Source organism: Mustela lutreola, chromosome 4, assembly GCF_030435805.1.
Source record: "Mustela lutreola isolate mMusLut2 chromosome 4, mMusLut2.pri, whole genome shotgun sequence".
In the NCBI taxonomy this organism is placed as follows: Eukaryota; Metazoa; Chordata; class Mammalia; order Carnivora; family Mustelidae; genus Mustela; species Mustela lutreola.
Genome location: NC_081293.1, coordinates 6,998,268 through 7,019,105, shown reverse-complemented (window position 1 = coordinate 7,019,105; position 20,838 = coordinate 6,998,268). Strand labels below are relative to the sequence as shown.

Sequence of the window (20,838 nt, the reverse complement as noted above, 5' to 3'; positions counted from 1 at the left end):
TGAATGCTCTCTCTCTCTCTCAAGTAAATATATAAAATCTTGAAAAAGAAATATATGTGGTTTAGCTGTACTAAAAGGTGGGCCATCCAAAAGACCTTTTAGACAGTTTCAGGGTGTGATGTGTGGGAGGAATTTGGAGATCTTACCTAAGCATTCTTGAGAAACACAGTCCAAGGCAGGCAGCTGGCACACGTGAGACTTACGCAACTTAAATCCTGAAAACTTTCTCCATCTTCTCAATCTGTCACATCCTACTCATCATTGAAGGCCCAGATCAAATGTCCCCTCCCTGAGGAAACCTGTCTCACCTGGGAGGCCTGTGCGACCTGAGGACTTGTTGTGACACCTGTCGGGTGCCTGGCCCGTATGGGACAGAGCACTCAGCACGGCACACAGAGTTCCGGCTCGTATGGAACTCCCCCGTAGGACGCGAAGCCCTCAAGGGCAGGAAATTCTGAGTCATCTCAGAACTCTTGGCACCAGCACAATCCTGGCACAGAGCGGGTACCAGGAAATACCTGTTGCTTGACTCTTGAATGAAAATAGGGGGACCCAAATCAAACCGCCCCGGAGATGTACTTGTTTCTGAAGAAAAGGCGGTAAGATGCAGATGGTCATCTGAGGAAGTCGCTTGGATAAATCTTCACTTGTTAAATCTTACTCCTTTAAGCACGTGTCCTGAAAACACCCTTAAGAGTTTCCATTCAAGACCAACTTCCTGGGGCACCTGGGTGGCTCAGTCTGTTGGGTGGCTGCCATGGGCTCGGGTCATGATCTCAGGGTCCTGGGATGGAGCCCCACGTTCTCTGCTCAGCGGGGAGCCTGCCTCTCTCTCTCTCCCTCAGCCCCTCCCCCTTGTTCTCTCTCTCTGTCAAATAAAAAAAGGGATAAAATGCCTTTGTAGACTGAAAAGCGCCATAGAAGTTGTTATCTTACAGTGGGCCGGACCTCATTTTAACATCTTCCTAGGAAAGGTGCTTTAAGAAGCCAGGATCACCTCTGAAGACAGTGGCAGGCAGTCCCTGGAGAGACAGAAGGGCCTGGAAAGCAGTCTCGTGAGTATCCTTTCTTTCATGGGTCCGGTTTTCCTCCAAGGCCAGAATAGGTTTCTACCAACTGTGCTCAAAGGCGAGGCCTGGTGCAGCCGCACTGGAGATGGGCTCGAAGGGTCCGAGGGGTTCCTCCGTGAACAAAATCCGCTTTTTAGAAACAGCACTCGTTTTCAGCATCATCCTTTGGCCATTTGGGAAAACAATTTGTGGCCTTTTATTGAGCAAACAAGCGTTAAGTGGATCTAACAAAGGTAAGGCTGACTCAAGGTATTGTGCCCTTTGAAATGGTGGTAGAAACGTTCACTCTGCTTCACGGGGCTCGCCTTGCTGGTCTGCTGGCGGAGCAGGGACAGAGCCCGGTGGCCACGGTCGCAGTCGGTCAGCTGCGGCTCTTTGGTTTGGCTGTGTTGCCCCTCACCATCTCAAAATCATTCATTCCTTCTTTTTTCTTCGCTATGAAAGTTTTCAAAGATAAGCAGAGAGATTAGTATGAGGAACCACAACTTTTCCTGCCCCAGTTTCAAGGATTGTCAACTATTTGACGGCCTTGCTTCGGCTCCCTCTTTTCCTTCAACAAACTGTGGCTCTGCTCTTTCAAAACTTGCTGCCAGCATCTCATCCTTCTGCCTACTCCTAAATACTTCTGTGTGTGAGGGTCCTTATATAATCCCAGCATTACCACCCCAATGAAGCAAGGAATTCCTTGCTACTATCGAGGGCTTTGTGCATGTCCCAGTGCCCTTGGTTGTCTCAAAATTCTGCTTACACGACAGAGATCTCACTGTCTCCCCTCCTCAACCCATTAGTCTCATTAACGGGGACTCATGATATCATGGGCCTCCTGATGTGATGGGACTCTAAATGGACTTTACCTGTGGAGTGTTCGGACCTTTTTTTTTTTAGGATTTTATTTATTTATTTGACAGACAGAGATTACAAGTAGGCAGAGAGGCAGGCGGGGGGGGGGGGGGGGACAGAGAGCCCTAAGTGGGGCTTGATCCCAGGACCCTGAGATCATGACCCGAGCCGAAGGCAGAGGCCTAACTCACTGAGCCACCCAGGTGCCCCATGTTTGGACTTTCTAAGCTGAATCCAGCCAAGTCTTTGGGCCCAATTTCCGGTACACAAAAACACATAGGGGTGGAGGAAAGAGTGTCATGAGGAGACAGACAAATCCAGAACATGCGACACTATGGCGTAATTGGTCTACGTTCTTCAAAAAGTGTCAGTGGGAGGAGAGAAAAAAGTGGAGGGACCAATCTGACTAAATGAGTCCAGAAACACAACAACCAGGATTGCCCGTGACTCTGAAAACAAACAAACGACTATACGTTTGGGGAAATTTGAGTAGGGACTGGGTTAGATATTAGGAAATTGTGAGTTTTCTCAAGCACAGTAATGATACTACGGCTATGTGAGAGGATCTCCTGACTTTTAGGAAATACATGGCCTGTCTGTTCTGGGGTGAAAAGTCATGCTGTCTGCAGTGTACACTCAGACGGCTCAAAAACCACGGATACAGAGAAAGACAATGCAGCACAGGTCAGCACCTGCGGAAGCCAGGTGACTGTATGTACACGAGTGCTTGCTGAACTCCTCTTCTGTATGTTTGAAAACGTACAGAATAAAGAATGGGAAAAAATAAAAACACAGATGATGACAATTCCTACTGTACTATTCCACAAGCAGGATGATAGTAAAAATATGCAGTAATGGGGAATATAAATTAACGTGGCAATAATAAAGCTAATATATTTTCTCTTATTTTTTTGAAATAAACCTAAGATATATAAAGACATTTCATACAGAAAGACATAGAAAAATGAAGGGGTATATACAGTAACATAAACTGTTCATTACATTATTCTAATCATTTTCAAGTCACTTATTGGAGTTCAGAAATTGTGGGTGTGATCTTTTTTTCAGTACAGCTGTTGCTGGCTCAATGGCGCCCCTGTCTGGGCCACAGTCTGACTTAGGGATCGCATCAAACTTTTCCAGTGGCTTTCTCGGGAAATCAATAGCATTGGGAGACACAGAGTCTCAGGAAGAAGAGAATCGCTTTTATCATCCACAGTTGTGCTTTGAACCCTGGACTTCTGGTGTCTACTAAACCCACAGCATCTGCATTTGGAATTTTTCTGCCTTTATTGTAGTGACATTTTTGTACAGCCAATTTCTATTATCACCTATTTTACAAATATTTTGTTAGACTGTCAGATAAGTTGGTTCAATTTTATTAAATTTTGTTCATTGAAAATCCACGAAGCTTTGCAAACGTCAGTTGGTCAATTTCAGAATTAAATCCATTAAAGCACAGCAAAGCTTACTACGCTCATTTATTTATTTATTTTAAAGATTTTTATTTATTTGAGAGAGAGAAAGTGAGGGAGGGAATGAGCAGGAGGAGCAGAGGGGGAGGGAGAGAGCATCTCAAGTTGATTCTGCACTGAGGGCTCGATCTCGTGACCCCTGAGATCATGACCTGTGCCCAAGCCAGGAGTGAGATGCTTAACTGACTGCACCACCCAGGCACCTTTATGCTCATTTTTTTTTTTTTTAAGATTTTATTTATTTATTTATTTATTTGATAGAGAGACAGCAACAGAGGAGGGAGAGTGGGAGAGTGGGAGAGGGAGAAGCAGGCTTCCCGCCAAGCAGAGAGCCTGATGCAGGGTTTGATCCCAGGACTCTGAGATCATGACCTGAGCCAAAGGCAGATACTTAATGACTGAGCCACCCAGGCGCCCCTACGCTCATTTATTTTTATGATAAAATAGCAAATAGGTTCTCGTGTAATTCGTCAGACAGTTTAATAGTTTTTTTCCCTAGGAACTGCCACTTTGCTGTTTTCAAAGACAGCATATTTCTGTTTTCTAATACCTTCTGTTCCTCTTCCATGTTTTCCTTTACCAGTTTTCTATGCTCACCTCTACTTACCCGCTTCAATAATCAAAACATTTCTTTCTTGTAGAACTCAACAAAGTACTCAAAGTCCTGACATCTCTGAAAATTATTTCCTAAAACTACAACTCTTTGTTTTCGTTTTTCCAAATGCCAACTGCTCCTACACTGTAATTTCCATTAAAGATAAAATTGAAGACTCAATTCAATTTCCAAACTCTTCCTGTAGCTTGAGTATCTTGGACTGCCCATGGATCCAAATAGTCTTCTGATTTTCAATTTATAGGTTCTCAGCTCATAAGATCCACTGTTTAATTTTCTTGGATAGTTATTTGGTGTGATAGTAAATACAGTGCTTTTAAAGGAAAAGACAGTGATTTAGGTGATTTACATATTTTATTGTATAACTCATAGATAATTGAACATATCCACAAGGTATCAACCATCCAGAGAATATTCTAAACTTTGGGCCAAATTTTAGATTTCCTTAATAGCTTTACACAAGCACTATCTACACAAAACCAATGATGTTTACTTGTAAATTCTTCCAGTGGAATAATTTTTATTGAGTAGCAACAATAAAGCTCACTGTACTACTTCAAATATTGTTCATTGAGGACGAGAATCATTAAATGGCTGTAAAAATCTTAAAATCTCTCTTTTGAGTAGATTATCAATAAATTTCTATGTATAACAGATGAAAGTTCATGAAAAGTGATTAAAATCTGGGGTGTCTGGGCAGCTTAGTCGGTTAAGCATCTGCCTTTGGCTCAGGTCAGGATCCTGGGGTCCTGGGATGGAGCCCCCAGTAGGGTCTGACTCCCTGCTCAGTGGGGAGTCTGCCTCTCCCCCTCCTCTGTCCCTCCCCCCGCTCATGTGTGTGAGCACACGTGCTCTCTCTCTCAAATAAACAAAATAGATCTTTAAAAAAATATTTAAAATTTCATGGCCCTGATTTATACATTTCTAAAAAGAGGTATTCTTATTTTGGTTGATTTGTTTTGAATAAGTTTCATTTTTCTTTTTTTTTAAGATTTTATTTGTCAGAGAGAGAGCACCCACTAGCAGGGGGAACAGCAGACTGAACCACCCAGGGTCCCTAAGTTTCACTTGTTTACTACTTAAATAACTGCTTTATTTAGATATTCATAAACCAAAAAATTCACCCTTTTAAATGATACAATTCAGTAGTTACTGGTATATTCACAGAATTATGCCCCCACCACCACTATCTAATTTTGGAACATTTCTATCATCCCCAAAAAGAAACCCCATCTCGTTTCCCCTGTGCACTCCAGTCCTTGGACACCACTGATCTACTTACTGACACTAGGAATTTGCCTGTTCTGAACATTTCATGTAAATGGAATTATACAATCTGTGGCCTTTTGTATCTGCCTTCTTCCTCTTAGTATAATGCTTTTAAGATCTCTGTAGGTTGTAGCACATATCCATACTTCATTCCTTTTATGACCAAAATATTACTTTGTGCAGATATACCACATTTTGTTTATCTGTTCATCAGCTGGTGAACATTAGCATTGCTTCTACTTTTTGGTAATTATGAATAATGCGTTCCATGAGTTTTGCTGTAATAGGTAAGCTCTCATGCTTAAGAGGGAGAGTCTATTTCTCTGCTCCTTGAATCTGAGCTGACCTTGTGATCTGGTAATAAATTGGGTAATAGAATGTAACAGAGGCCTCGTTTCTGCTGTCCCTCTTCACCCTTTCCATCACCGTGAGAACAAACCTAGGAGGGTCTGCTGGACCGTAAAAGTCATTATGGAGAAGAGCCCAGTTGTCCCAACTGAAACCACCCTAGACTGTGTCTACAGCCACCTGATCCCCAAACACAGGAGAGCACCCAGCCAAGGTAACAGATCTGTCTGCAGGTAAGTGAGGGAGCTGGAGCCCTGCCCAGCCAACCTGAGCCTAAATTCCCAACCTGTGGAACTGTAAGAGAAAAGGTTATTCTTAGAAGGTTCTGCCTTTCGAGACTGATTTGTTAGGCAGCAATAGCTAGCTAATACAGGTAGAAGAAAGCCTAGGTGTGCGTGCTGTACATTTACCAAGGATGAGGCAATCACGGTGCCATTCAGCCTGACTGTGCCAAGCTGCCATCATCCTGGATCTGTGGACCAAAGAGGCAAAAGTGGCTCCAAAGGGAACAAGCCAGCCGACATCCGATCACCAAGGAAAGGCCCAAGGCCGGGCTCCCCAGGACCCCTCTGTCAGCACAGAGGGTAACAGCTGCACAGTGGAATGAACCCTGACCTTTACGTGATTGAAGAAACCTATCCTGATGATGCTGGGACCTTGAGCAAAACACCTCACCCTCCTGGATCTCAGCTCCCTGCTCGGAGAAAGTAAGGCTGACGAAGGGTGAAATTCGCATCTTGAGGGAGGTATGTAGAGTCAGAAGGGGCTGGAGCCGAGTCACCTGGTGGCCATAGCCTGGAGGGAGGGCTTACGGTGTTCCTGCTCCTGACATCCCTGGAGATGTCCCAGTTCCTGCCCAGCCTGGTCCAGGCCCTTTGGCTCATCTCCGATAGTGTGTGCTCCTCAGAATCCCCCTGGTGAATTCTGTTTTCTTGCCAACTTTAGAAATAGTTTTTGTTCCTTGCAACTATAAAGCCCTTGCTGACACACAACTCTCAAGGAGTGGCTGGTCTAGAGCTCCAGAGAGCAGCCAACACAGTCACTTGGTTAATCATCAGTAGAGATGTAAGAGATCTGTCCGTGAAGAACTGGGTCTGGGGCAGGTGTGCAGAGAGAAGCTTTGGGAGAGTCTACAGAGAGGCAGCATGGTTCAGGACAGTCCACAGCAGAACACGGAGAGATTCCACTGTGTCGGGCATTATTCTAGGCCCCCAGGGGACGCACAGATGGGACAAGAACTGTGAAATAAGCGAGAATACAATGGGATACATGAAACGAGCAATGCATCTTCAAAGTATGGGACTAGCACAAAGGAGGGCCAGGGGAGGCTTTTGGGTGGGAGGGACATCTAGTCAGAAAGGTGGGAGAGGAAACCGGCCAGGCCCACGAGAGGAGATGAATGGCAGTGCAAAGCCTGGGACAGAGGACGCAGCTTGATGCGCTCAGTGGGTAGCCAGTACTATTTTTTTTTAATTAACACATTTTATTTTTTTAGAGCAGTTTTAGGTTAACAGCAAAACTGAGCTAAAAGTAGAGTTCCCGTACACTCCCTCCTCCTACGCATGCAGAGGCTCCGGGCCTGCCAGCATCCCTCACCAGGGAGGTCACTACACTGACATGGCGTCTTCAGCCAAGGGCCATAGCTTGTACCCGGGCTCCCTCTCGGTGTTGCATAGTCTCTGGGATTTGACAAATATATGTCGACATGTATCCACTGCTACAGTATCAGACAGAATGATTTCACTGACCTAGAAACCCTCCGTGTTCTGCCTGTTCATCCCACCCCTCAAGCCCCTGGGAACTACTGATCTTTCTACTGTCTCCATAGTTCTCGCCTTTTCCAGAATATCACAAGGTTGGAATCATACAGTACATAACCTTTTTGGATTGGCTTCTTTCACTCCATCGTAGGCATCTAAGATTCCTCTCTCTCTTTCCATGTCTACCCATGGCTGGGTAGCTCGTTTCTTTTTAGTCCTGAGTAATGTTCCACTGTCGAAATGGACCACCGTTCATCTACCCACGGTGATGGGTAGTTTGTGACTGAGTGTGCGGGGGAGAAAATTGTAGTGGGCAAGGCCCACTGTTGCTAGAACATGGAGGCCTTCCCCGTAGTACATGGGAGCCAGTCCTCATGAAGCGGTTAGAAGGAGCCGACAAAGGGATGTTCAGCCTGAGGGAGTAACGTGGGGACCGGGTCTAAGACCACACACGGGCCAAGCTATGGGTGTGGGTTCCATCTCAGCTACGCGGCGTTCTGAGCCTCAGTTTACTTATCCTTTAACTGGGCTGATGCTAATATCCAGCCCGGCCTACATCACAGGGTTGCCGTGAGACTAACCACAGAGCATCCAAGAAAGAGGTGTGTGAGCTGTCCCGGAAGGTGCCCAGCGGGGATTCTTACCCGGTCAAGTCCTCTCCCTCCTCCACCTCCTACTTTTCTCTCCTGTTTATTTAGATGAATGCTGTGCTTGCTTAAGTTCCTTCTGGTCAAAACCCTGAGCAGGTGGGAGAGATGGAATGTTCTCCTCTCACCTGGGGAGAACCACTAGAGCCCCAGTCACCACGCCTCCCCCTTATTTTATGCCTTGACTACTTTGGGCTTTGGGTAATAGAAATGGTCTTGAAACCATGGATTAGTTTAGTCCAGCCCTGATGAAAAGTTCATCTGCACCAACCACTATGGTTGCCACCAGCCCCATGTGGCTTACTGAACTCTTAAAATATGGACTAGCACAACTGAAGAACCGAGTTTTTGCTTTTATTCACTTAAAAAAAAAAACAGATTTACTTATTTAAGTAATCTCTACATCCAAGGTGGGGCTTGAACTCACAACTCTGAGATTGAGATCTGAGCCAACATCAGGAGCTGGATGCTTAACTGACTGAGCCACCCAGGCACCCCTACTTTAATTCATTTGTAACTAACTGGAATCTAGATTTAAAGGGCCAGACGCCGCATGGCCAGTGGCTACCCCACTGGGCAGCACAGGATGCTAACTGCTGACGGCACAAGAGGGAACTGAAGCAAGGGTAGCTTGTGATGGGTGGCAGGTCACCAAGCCAGTGAAAGATCCAGAGCTCAGGCCACCTGCCTCCTTTCAGCAGCGTCCTCTCCAGACCATCCCAGACTCAGAAAGTTAGCCCAATAGAGATCATCTCGGCCACATTTGTCCCAGATTGAAGTAAACAAGGAACAGGCTGGAGCATTGGCTCTGGAGCCCCCACGGGGTTTGGCACCCCACTCAGGAAGCTTGGCTGTCCTCAGCTCAGCCTGCGATGCCCTCTGTGGTGCCCTGGCCCACAGAGGCAGGCAGGCCAGAGCCGGCAGGGGTCAGGGGACCTTGCCTGAGCAGCTGCAGTCTCGGCGACCCATTCCTAAGCAGCACGGCCCCCTTTCCCCTGACCCAGCTTGCGCGGGAAGAGCTGGATCAAGGTGGAGGTCAGCCACGTCTCTGCAGCTCATGCACACACGCCACCTGCTCATTCCCCAGGCCTGCCCACTCAGAGGTACGCAGGTGCAGGATCAAATTAATCCCTATTCTTTATCCGGAGGCTGGCACGCACATGTCCACCCACCCGGGGAGAGCGGGCACAGAGTTGGGAGTGAGGCTGAGTGACATCCAAGCCCTCAGGAGAAGGGGGATGGTGGGAGAGATCGCTGGCACCTTCCTCTAGCCATCTGTCCCCACCAAATCCTGTGTGAAGGCACATCACTGCAACCAGTGCTGGGAACTCGTGCTCCAGGCACCTGGAGACCTGGTGGGACCAATTGTCCGCCCCGTTTCCTAAGCTGGAAGACGTGGCATCTTCTCCTCCTTCCTTCCTCTCTCTTTTCTCCCCCCACCCCACCCTCTTTCCCTGTCCCTTCCCTTCTGTTGGAGTACATTTTTATGGGAGTGTAACATACATACAGAAAAGGACACAAATGATAAGTAGACGGCTTGTTAAAGTTTTACAAACCAAACCAACCTGTGAAACCAGCACAAAGCGGGAAATACACTTCCTGCGGCAATCATTTTACAGTACATGTAGCGAACCCTTATGTTGGACACCTGATTCTAATGTCATATGTCAATTACACCTCAACTGAAAAAGAAATAGAACATACCTGTGCCTTAGGATGCCCGCTGATGTCCCCCTCAGTCATCCCTCCTACTTCCTGACCTCTCTCTCATTGCTGGGGACTGACTGCTTGGGTCCTCCCCAGATGCCTATGTTGACACTCGAATCCTCAATGGGAGGGTATGTGGAGGTGGTGCCCTTAGGAGGTGAGTAGGGTGAGAGGAGGTCGTGAGGGTGGGGCTCTCATATTGGGGTCAGGGACTTTTTTTTTTTTTCTGAGTTTGTGAATACCTTTTTTTTTTTTTTTTTTTTTTTTATGTTCAGTGAGCCCGCATGCAGTAAGTCATTAGTTTTTGATGTAGTGTTGAATGGTTCCTTAGTTGAGTATAACACCCAGTGCCCATCACAACAGGTGCCCTCCTTAATACCCAACATGCGGTTTCCCACCTCCCCGCCCCACGGACCGGGGACTTTTTGAGAGGAGCTGGGAGAGAGCTTGCAAACCAGGAACAGCAGCCACCCCGGGACCCACCGGCTCCAGCGCGTGATCTCTGGCTTCAGACCTTCCGAACCGTGAGCGATGCATTTCTGTACATTTCTGATATTTGCAGGCCCTCGGTCTGCGGCACTGTTACAGCAGCCCAAGCGAAGACATTTGCCATCCGTTCGCTTAGTCTGTTCGTAAACTCGTCTGCTTCCTCCACTGACCGTTAGGTTTGTGGGGTCCATCGGTGTGGCTGAATACAGCAACTGTCCAACCACGGTGGACATTGGAGGCTTTTCGGGGATGGGGGCGCCAGTAATGCCGTTGGAACCTTCTTATCCTGTGTTTTGGTAGACCCGTGTCCGCGTGTCTTTGGGTACGTATTTCAGGGTATGTTGCTGGTCATGGTGCAGGTAACTGGTTGGTTTTAGGAGACATGACCAGCAGTTCACGGGGCTGTCGCCTCAGCATTGTCCCAATAGCCAGGTAGGAGGGCTCCCGGAGCTCCATGCTTGTCTGCCCTTGGTACTGACAGCTTTAAACATTTTAGCCATGACTGTTAGTGGGAGCGCCCGCCATTGTGGTTTGAAGTCGTGCTTGCCTGGAAACTTCGAAGGGGGAAGCAGCTTTCTGTATGTTTTCTGATCATCCAATGACTTCTTTTTTTTTTTTTTAATTTTTTAAAAGATTTTATTTATTTATTTGAGAGAGAGACAGTGAGAGAGAACATGAGCAAGGAGAAGGTCAGAGAGTGAAGCAGACTCCCCATGGAGCTGGGAGCCTGATGTGGGACTCGATCCCGGGACTCCGGGATCATGACCTGAGCCGAAGGCAGTCGTCCAACCAACTGAGCCACCCAGGCATCCCTAATGACTTCTTTTTTTAAAGATTTTATTTTTATTTATTAGAGGGATAAAGAGAGTGTGAGCACATGAGTGGGCAAGGGACAGGGCAGAGGGAGAAGAGCATGCCCCACAGAGCAGGGAGTCCAACGTGGGATTCAAGCCCAGTACACCAAGATTATGACTGAAGGCAGATGCTTAACTGACTGAACCACCCAGGTGTCCCTATTCAATAACTTCTGTAAAATTCCTCTTTGAGCTTATTTTCCTGTTGTGTGGTCTTTTTATTGTTGATTTGTAAGAGCTCTTACATATCCCAGACATGGTTTTCAAATATGTACATGTGTACATATTGTATGTGCAGGTGTGTGTTATGTGTGCACATATATGCACATAGATAACCAAATATCTTCTTCTCAGTGACTTAACTTTTTACTTTGCTGCACAGAAACCTTAAATTTTAATCTAACCCAATTTACCAGCTGTTTTCCTTTAGTGGTTAAGTGTTTTTACAGATTATTTAGGAAATCTCGGGGCGCCTGGCTGGGTCAGTTGGTAGAACGTGCAACTCGTGATCTCAGGATTGTGAGTTTGAGCCTCATGTAGGTTTTAGAGATTATGTAAAAATAAAATCTTCTTTTTAAAAATATTTTATTTGTTGGGGTGCCTGGGTAGCTCATTGGGTTAAACGTCTGCCTTTAGCTCAGGTCATGATCTCAGGGTCCTGGGATCGAGTCCCACAAGGGAATCTCTGCTCAGCAGGGAGCCTGCTTCCCCCTCTCCCTCTTCCTGCCTCTCTGCCTACTTGTGATCTTTCTTTCTCTGTCATATAAATAAATAAAATCTTTGAAAAAAAGGATTTTATTTATTTATTTGACAGAGACACAGCGAGAGAGGGAACACAAGCAGGGGGAGTGGGAGAGGGAGAAACAGGCTTCCCACCGGGCAGTTTGCCCAGTGCGGGGCTCCATCCTAGGACCCTGGGATCACGACCCAAGCCGAAGGCAGATGCTTAACGGCTGAGCCACCCAGGTCCCCCTTAACAATAAAATCTTTTTTAAAAAAATCCTTATCTATTCCAAAGTTAAGAAAATTTTCTGAGTTTTTTTTCTAGAAGTTTTATTGTTTTACTTTACATATTTTGATTTTTGCATATTGTATGAAGTAAGGGCACAATTTTTGTATGTTATGTGATCTGAGGGTCAAAATTTATTTTTTCCCGGCGTGCATGGGTGACTCAGTGGGTTAAGCCTCTGCCTTCAGCTTGGGTCATGATCTCAGGGTCCTGGGATTGAGCCCCGCATCGGGCACTCTGCTCAGCAGGGAGCCTGTTTCCCTCTCTCTCTCTCTCTGGCTGCCTCTCTGCCTACTTGTGCTCTCTCTGTGTCAAATAAATCTTTTAAAAAGATTGTTTTTTCACTTTGAATATCCAGCGGGCTCAGCCCCAGTAATTAAAGATAACCCTTTCCCATAGCACCCTGCTGTCATATCTGTTGAATCAAGTGCAGGTTTCTTTTCCTTTTCTTTCTTTCTTCTTCTTTTTTTAAATTAATTAATTTATTTTTAAAGAGAGAGGGTGAGAGTGAGGGGTGGGGCAGAGGGAGAAGGAGAGAGAGTCTCCAGCAGACGCCCCATCAAGCACAGAGCCCAACTTGGGGCTTGATCCCACAACTCCTGAACCAAAATCAAGAGTTGGATGCTCAAACAGCTGAGCCCCCCAGGTGCCCCCAGTGCAGGTTTGTTTCTAATCTCTGTTGTCCTTGTGGGCTGTTTATCACAGTGTCAGTTTATGACAGCTGTTGATGTCTGGAAGTGGAAAATCCTGGAGTTCTGTTCATCTTCATTATTCCTGGCTCTTCGCATTTGCATGTAAACTTGAGGATGGACTTGTCAGCTCCCACATTCTCCCAGTAGTCTTGCTGGGATTTTGATTGCATTGAATGTATAGATCGATTGGGAATATTGGCGTCTTTATAACAGTAAGCCCATAAACCAGATATATCTACACATTTATTTATGTCTTTATTAATTTCTTCCAATACTGACTGTAGGCATCTTGCAAATCTTTATTTGCAAAACTAAAATTAGTTTTATTCTAAGACATTTGTGGTGTGTGAGCATGTCTGAGTGCATGTGGGTTCAAACATGCACACATAATAGAAACAGTAATATTTAAAAATTTCATTTCTACTTGTTTGTTACCAGTATGGTGAAATACGGTTGATTTTTATTGATATTGACCTTGTATTCAGCAACCTTGCTAAATTATTCCAAGAGTTTATCTACAGATTTCTTGATTTTCTATGATACCACCGTGTTTCCAAGAATAATGACAGTCTCACTCCTTCAGTTCCATTCTTTATACATTTTACTTCTTTTCACCTTTTTTGCTCTTGTTGGATGTCTGTATAGTGTTGAATAAAAGTGGTAGGGTATATCCGTGTCTCATTCCCGATCCCAGGGGAAAGCCTTCAATAACTTACACTCCGTATGATGTTTACGATGGGCTTTTTGCAGATGTTCTGTTGGATAGAGGAAGCTTTCTTAGCTGTCTATGATCTTCTGAGTCTTCTGAGAGTTTTTGTTACTACGAATGATGACTGACTACCAAATGCGAGTGACTCTTCCCCATATTTGGTTAAATAAACTACAGTGTTTGATTTTTAAATGTGAAAATAATCTTTGATTTGTAAATTTCGATGGGGTATTATCCTTTCCATTTATCCTGGGCTTTAGCTAATATTTTGCTAAGGGATTTTGGATTACTGTACACAAAAGACCTCCACTTGTCATTTTCTTGGAGTGTCTTTATCAAGTTTTGAAATCAAGGTTACGTTGGCTTTACAAAATCAGCTGGGCATTGTTCCACCTGTTTTGATTTTCTGAAAGAGCTTATGTAATATTGGAGTTATTTCTTCCTGAATTGTTTTGAAAGAATTCTCTGGTGAAGCTATATATACCCAGAATGTTTGTGTGTCTTGTGTTCAAAGATTTTATTTCAAAATTCAATTTATTCAGTAGATATGGGACTATTCACATTTTATATTTCTTGTGTCAGTTTTGGTAAATTACTTTTTTTTTTTTGAGAAGATCTTATTTATTTATTTGACAGACAGAGATCACAAGTAGGCAGAGAGGCAGGAAGAGGGGGAAGCAGACTCCCTGCTGAGCAGAGAGCCTGATGCGAGGTTCAATCCCAGGACCCTGGGATCATGACCTGAGCCAAAGGCAGAGCCTTTAACCCACTGAGCCACCCAGACACCCTGGTAAATTACTTTTTCAAGCAATCTGTCCATTTCACTTTTAAATTACTGATATAAAGTTGTTTATGATATCATTACATGATTTTTATGACTTTATATGTAATTTCATACTAATAGAGTTGCAAGTATAGTACAGATAGCCTCTGTGTGTTCTTGACCCAGAGTTCAAAAATTGTTTACATTTTGTCCCATTTGCTGCCCTTTTTTTTTTTTTTTTTTCCTGAATCTTCGAGAGCAAGTTGGGGATATCCTGCTACATTTATCATTAAATATTTCAGTGAACATTGACTTCCTTAGGACAAGGCTCTTTCTGTGTTTTTAATAACTGTTTCATAAGTAGTTAAATCTTCCCTGTCCATATTGGTAGCATGTGTTGCTCCTATTTTTTCTTGATCATTCTTTCTGTAAATCTATTTTATTTTCAAAAACAAGTTTTGGGGCGCCTGGGTGGCTCAGTGGGTTAAGCCGCTGCCTTCGGCTCAGGTCATGATCTCAGGGTCCTGGGATCGAGGCCCGCATCGGGCTCTCTGCTCAGCAGGGAGCCTGCTTCCCTCTCTCTCTCTCTGCCTGCCTCTCCATCTACTTGTGATTTCTCTCTGTCAAATAAATAAATAAAATCTTTAAAAAAAAAAAAAAAAACAAGTTTTGACTTTTAAATAGGTTTTTTTTTTAAGATTTTATTTATTTATTTGAGAGAGAGACAGTGAGAGAGAACATGAGTGAGGAGATCAGAGGGAGAAGCAGACTCCCCGTGGAGCTGGGAGCCCGATGTGGGACTCGATCCCAGGACTCCAGGATCATGACCTGAGCTAAAGGCAGTCGTCCAACCAACTGAGCCACCCAGGCGCCCATCAAAAACAAGTTTTGACTTTTAAAAAATGGTAAATCTGTTTATTTCATTTGTGCTTTTATCTCTGTTATTTGCTTACTTGAATTTCACATATTCTTGACCTTTTTCTGCTTCCTTTGCTTCCCATGATGGATATAGTGGTACCCATTTTCTAAGACACATATTTAAGACCACAAATTTCCCTTTAAATACAGCTGTATCTGAAGTCCACAGATTTTATATTTACCCACCTATTAACTATATCTGACACTCTTCATTCATTTTGTGTTGATCTGAATTTTCATCGGATACCATTTTTTTCCTGTCTGAAAAATTGCCTTTAACATTTCTCATAGATTAGTTCTGGCAATAAATTCTCTTGACTTTTTCCCCCGTTTGTCTGAAAAAGGTCTTTATGTTGCTTTCATCTGTAAAAGGTATTTCCAAAAAAATAAAAGGTATTTCCACTATGTAAACGCATCTACTTTGATGACTTTTTTCTTTATGTATTTTAGAATGATTTTTCTCTTATCTTCTGGCCTAAGTAGTTGGTGGGCAATCTATAATTGTTACCTTTCTTCTTCTTTTCCTAATATGCCTTTTTTCCCCTTTTTAAAATGCTAGCTGTTTTTAAGATTTCCTTTTTTTTTTTTTATCATAGGTTTTCATCAAGTTGATTATAATGTGCTTTTGGTGTCACTGTCTGTATTTATCGTGCTTAGCCTTTGAAATTTCTGGGTTTGTGGGTTTATACTTTTTAATCGAATTTGAAAAATGTTCAGTTATTTCTTCTGAGAATTGTTCCTCTGTCTCCACTCCCTTTCTGGATCTCCAATGAAATAAACCTCAAACTGCTGACTCCCATCCGATGGTTCACAAGATTCTTTTTTCCTTTTTCAGTCTTTTTTGTTGTTGTTCTTTTTGTCTTTCATTTTGGATAGCTTCTGTAGTTCTGTCCAGGTACTGATCTCTTTTGGTGCAGAATTCTATTTACTATTCATTCTATCCAGTGAAAGTTTTATTTCAGGTATTATAATAATTTTCATCTCCAGAAGTTCCATTTGGAGTCTTTTTAAAATATCTTCATTTCTCTTCTGTTAGGTTCCTCTTTCCTTTAAATCTTTGAGCGTATTTATAATAGCTGTTTAAATATACTTGCCTAATTTAATCATCCCTTTCACTCTCAGGGACTGAATATTTGTGTCCTTCTAAAATTCATATGTTGAAACTCTGTCCATTAATTTGATAGTATTAGCAGGTGGGCCCTTGGGAGGTAATTAAGAGGAGGTGGGGTAATAAGTGTGGAGCCCAGGTGAATGGGATTAGTGCCCTGCCACGTGAAGACACAGCAAGAAGATGGCAATCAGCAAACTAGAAAGACATTGCTCACCAGAACCCAGCCATGCTGGCACCCTGATCTCAGACTTCCAGCCTCCAGAACCATGAGCATTCCATTTGTGCAGTATATGAGCTATGCGGGATTCTGTTAAAATAGTCCATGCTGACTATGACAGTCACTTCTGGGTCTGCTTTTAATGATTTTTCTCCTGTTTGTGGGTCACCTATTCATACTTCCTTACATGTCTAGTAATTTTCTATTAGATACCAGACATTGTAAATTTTGTGTTTTTTGAGTGCTAGATTTTGTGGTACTTTCTTTTTCTTAAGATTTTATTTGTTTATTTGATAGAGAGAGAGAGACCACAAGCAGGCAGAGAGAGAGGGGGAAGCAGGCTCCCCATCGAGCAGAGAGCCCGATGTCGGGCTCGATTCCAGGACCCTGAGATGACTACCCGAGCCGAAGACAGAGGCTCAACCCTCTGAGCCACCCAGGCGCCCCTTGTGGTACTTTCTTAAAAAGAGTGTTATACTCTGAGGAAATTTAAAAATATTCACCAATTCATGAGACTCAGTCAATGGAGTGTGAGACTCTTGATTTCAAGGTTGTGAGTTCAAGCCCCACATTGGGCATGGAGCTTACTTAAAAATACAAAAAACACAAAATAAATACATCAATTCATCTTAAAATTACAATAAGCCTGTTAACATGAACACAGCATATCTTTTATGAAGAATAGCTTTATTTTCCATGTCAAGAAAATTAGAATAGTAGTAATGTTTTACATTTTTGTGAATCTTTAATGTATAGATTTTTTTTTTTTTAAAGTAGGCTCCGTGCCCAACATGGAGCCCAACACAGGGCTTGAACTCATGACCCTGAGATCAAGATCTGAGCTGAGATCGAGAATCAAATGCTGGGCACCTGGGTGGCTCAGTCAGTTAAGTGTCTGCCTTCAATTTGGGTCATGATCCCAGGGTCCTGGGATCGAGCCCCGCATCTGGCTCCCTGCTCAATAGGATAACCTGCTTCTCCCTCTGCCTGCCACTCCCCTGCTTGTGCTCTCTATCAAATGGATAAATAAAATCTTACCAAAAAGAGTCAGACACTTAACTGACTGAGCCACACGGGCACCCCTAATACAGAGCTTAATAGAAGACAGAAGAAAGCTCCTACTGGCTTCTACATTTAGTCTGTTGCAATATCACACATCATGGAGTCTCTAGAAAACCCCATGGTGTGCTCATGTAGGAACAGGAGTGCAAGAGTCTAATAATTTAGTAATAGTATAAAAATAGCTTGGCCAAGAAAAATAGTTTGGACATTGTGGGCCCCCCAGAAGAGTCTCCATATTGTTCTTGAGAATAACAGCTGTAGAAAACAGTGTCCTTACCTGAGTCCCCAGCTCATGGTAGAAAGCCGCTGTCTCAGGGAAGGCAAACGGGGAGCAGCTGGCAGTAGAGCTGGGAACTGGGAGAAGTTTCCTGGGTGGCAGAGGGTCCTGTCCAGGAGTCCTGGTCTCACTTCTCCTGATGGCACCTTGGCTCTTTCTGCTGGGATCACAGTCCGCTCCCAAAGGCACGTCCTTCAGAAGTTTAGTCAGGGAGGCTCTGGTACTTTGTTTATCTGATGCCTTTGTTTCCATTTGCATCTTTGAAAAATACTCTTGCTGGGTTTACAGTTCTGAGTGTATAGTTCTCTGCTTCCCCCCGGTCCTTAGGAAGGTGTTAACTCGCTGCCTTCTGCCTGATCAGGCTGCCGTCAGTCTGTTTCCTGAGCACGGTCTGTCCATTGTGTCTGGTGGCTCTCGTCCTCATCTCCTGCCACTAGTGTGTCTCTGCCAGCTGAGTTTGGGACCCTTTCGACCTCAAATGTCTGGCCTCTCCACGTGTCCTTTTATTGATCTGTTTCATTTTTGTCCAGGATAGTTAATATCTGTGCAAGTCCCTTCCTCTCCATTTAAAAATAAACCATTCAATCTTAGATGGGAGAACATTATGGCATCAGTCCCAAGAATGTGCCATTCTACCCCAAATCTCTAAAAATAAAGGTTCTTTTAATGGAGCATTTAGTCTATTTACATCTATACAATGATATATTGGGATTTAAATCTGCCATTTTAACAATTATTTTCCATTTATCCTACCTATTTTGTTTCCCTCTTCCTTTTTTCTTTCTTTTGATGAATTATTTAGTGTTATTCTAAGTCCTGGCTGTCTAAGGAGTTCTCAGATGCCTTCAAAGAGCGAGGGAGTGTATGTATGAGTGTGTGTGTGTGTGTGTGTTCACGCACACTAGTGTGTGCTGCCCAGTTTTCCCGGTTGTTTCCATCGGGAAAATTGGTCTTCTAGAAGCTACAGTGTCCTAGCTGGAAGCAGAAGTCCCCGAGGAATTGAGCTGAGCTCTGCTACAGGGGATCACAACTGAAAGAACTAGATGTAGAGGAGTTGCACCGCAGCTTCACATGCACCAACAGATAGATGCAAGTGTGTTCCGTGGGCCCCCTTACCTTGCAGCCTCAGGCTCACATGCCAGGAGGGCGGTGCAGGGTGCCTTGGCAGAGGGATCGGGGGCAATCAGGCCTGTTACACGAAGGAATGAATTCTGGCTTAGCAACTTTCCTCTGAGCTAGTTACCAAGCTTATTTCTTTATATATGAAGTAGGGACCATCCCTCTGTCTCGCTTGAATGCCGTGGGAGTTAGAATTTGGCTAATGCATGTGAAATAAGTAGTATTGGCCGGACACTGAGCCAGCCCTCAGTAAACAGATGGTTATGAAGTTGTTGTTAAAATTACTGGACCTGGGGCGCCTGGGTGGCTCAGTGGGTTAAGCCACTGCCTTCGGCTCAGGTCATGATCTCAGGGTCCTGGGATCGAGTCCTGCATCGGGCTCTCTGCTCAGCAGGGAGCCTGCTTCCTTCTCTCTCTCTCTGCCTGCCTCTCAGTGTACTTGTAATTTCTCTCTGTCAAATAAATAAATAAAATCTTTAAAAAAAAAAAAAAATAAAATAAAATTACTGGACCTATCCTTAGAATTTTGCTGACCATCAAAGATCTGGAAGGGTTGAGAGGTTGTCAATGAGCTGACCCAGCTGTCAGAAAGTGTGTGGACCCATCCCACAGCAGGCTGCCCTTCCTAGCCCATGGGTGGGTGTGTGGTTGAACCAGGATCCTTTTAGGGATAGCCCGTGGGCGGGTGCTAAGCCACTCCACCAGGATTTTAGCCCACATTAGACTTGACCTCTGACCCCAAAGACTCCTAGACAAATCTACTACCTCCAGACTAGGGGAGTGGAACAGGTACTGCCGGCTGAACTTTGGAAATTTGCCTCTGTATAATAGCCTAGAACTTGGCCAGGATGGGGCAGTTAGCTCGGCGGTGCCAAGTTCATACCTGAATACTGCTGGCCTTGGATTTGTGAGGCTCACCAAACCGTTCCATGAGAGGACATCTCTCTTATCAGTGCTTCTCCACCCTGGCTCTTCTCTACCTTCCCCCAGGGGGGCATTAGCAACATACCAACACTCAGGCCCCACACCAGTCTAGAGCATGGCCAGGGCCACTGGTACGGTGGAAGAGCTCACTGGGCAACTGGCCATCTCAACCCCGACTGTTCATTATGATGTAAACCCGCAGTCATTTGAGTGCATAGCCTGTTGAGGCCAGAGGGGCCCTGGGGGCACCTCCATCCAGCCCTTGCCATATGAGCGGAGACAGAGGCCCAGGAGGAGCTCTTGGGCCAGTAATGACAGGGTGTCGAGCGGGCTCTATTTCCTGCTACTCTGCGGCTGTGGCCCAACACATTCCCTTTTTAGAGCACAGCATGGCCATGAGCCAACATCTCAGCCCCAAACCAGGTCAGGCCGGTGGGTGGAGTCTAGGCCTTGGTGACCATAGTTGCTGTCACTCACAACACACCCGCTGCCAGCCTGGCTCTGGGCACGTGACATGCGTCACCCAGGTGGCCTCACCTACACTCTGTGCTGATGACAGTGCGGCCCATTTGGCTGAGGCCACGTGGGCAGAATCATTTGGACTCAGAGGCCCATGTGTCTCCTTCCTCTCTCTCCTGGAAGGGGGTGTGGGGGGGAGGTGCGGCCCAGGAGCACAGAAGTCAGTCAACAGGGCTCCTCCCTGGGGCTGCTCACCCCCAACCCCCACCCTGAGGACGCGGAGGGAGAAGCAAAGACCTTTTCCTCCAAGCTTTAGTCTCTGGCAGCCCAAACGCCATCTGGTGCAAAGGCTCTTTCAAAGAAATCCAGCCCAGCAACAGCCAAGCTCCACCAGCCTCACCTCTGGACGTTTCCATATTCATCAACACATGTTTGCCATTAAAGGAAAATGATGGTCATTTGACGCCCATATGTTCCCTTTTAAAACAACAGACGGATATTCATCC

At 44.9% G+C, this 20,838-nt stretch overlaps 1 long non-coding RNA gene across 1 annotated transcript; it reads right to left on the bottom strand.

Moving 5' to 3' along the window:
• Positions 1-1,070: 1,070 nt before the first annotated feature.
• LOC131830256 (uncharacterized) lies at positions 1,071-20,015 on the bottom strand. Its single transcript, XR_009353083.1, has 4 exons — positions 19,833-20,015; positions 18,947-19,019; positions 9,727-9,878; positions 1,071-1,505 (listed from the first exon to the last, which is right to left on the bottom strand). It is a non-coding gene; the product is annotated as an uncharacterized LOC131830256 (long non-coding RNA).
• Positions 20,016-20,838: the final 823 nt, after the last annotated feature.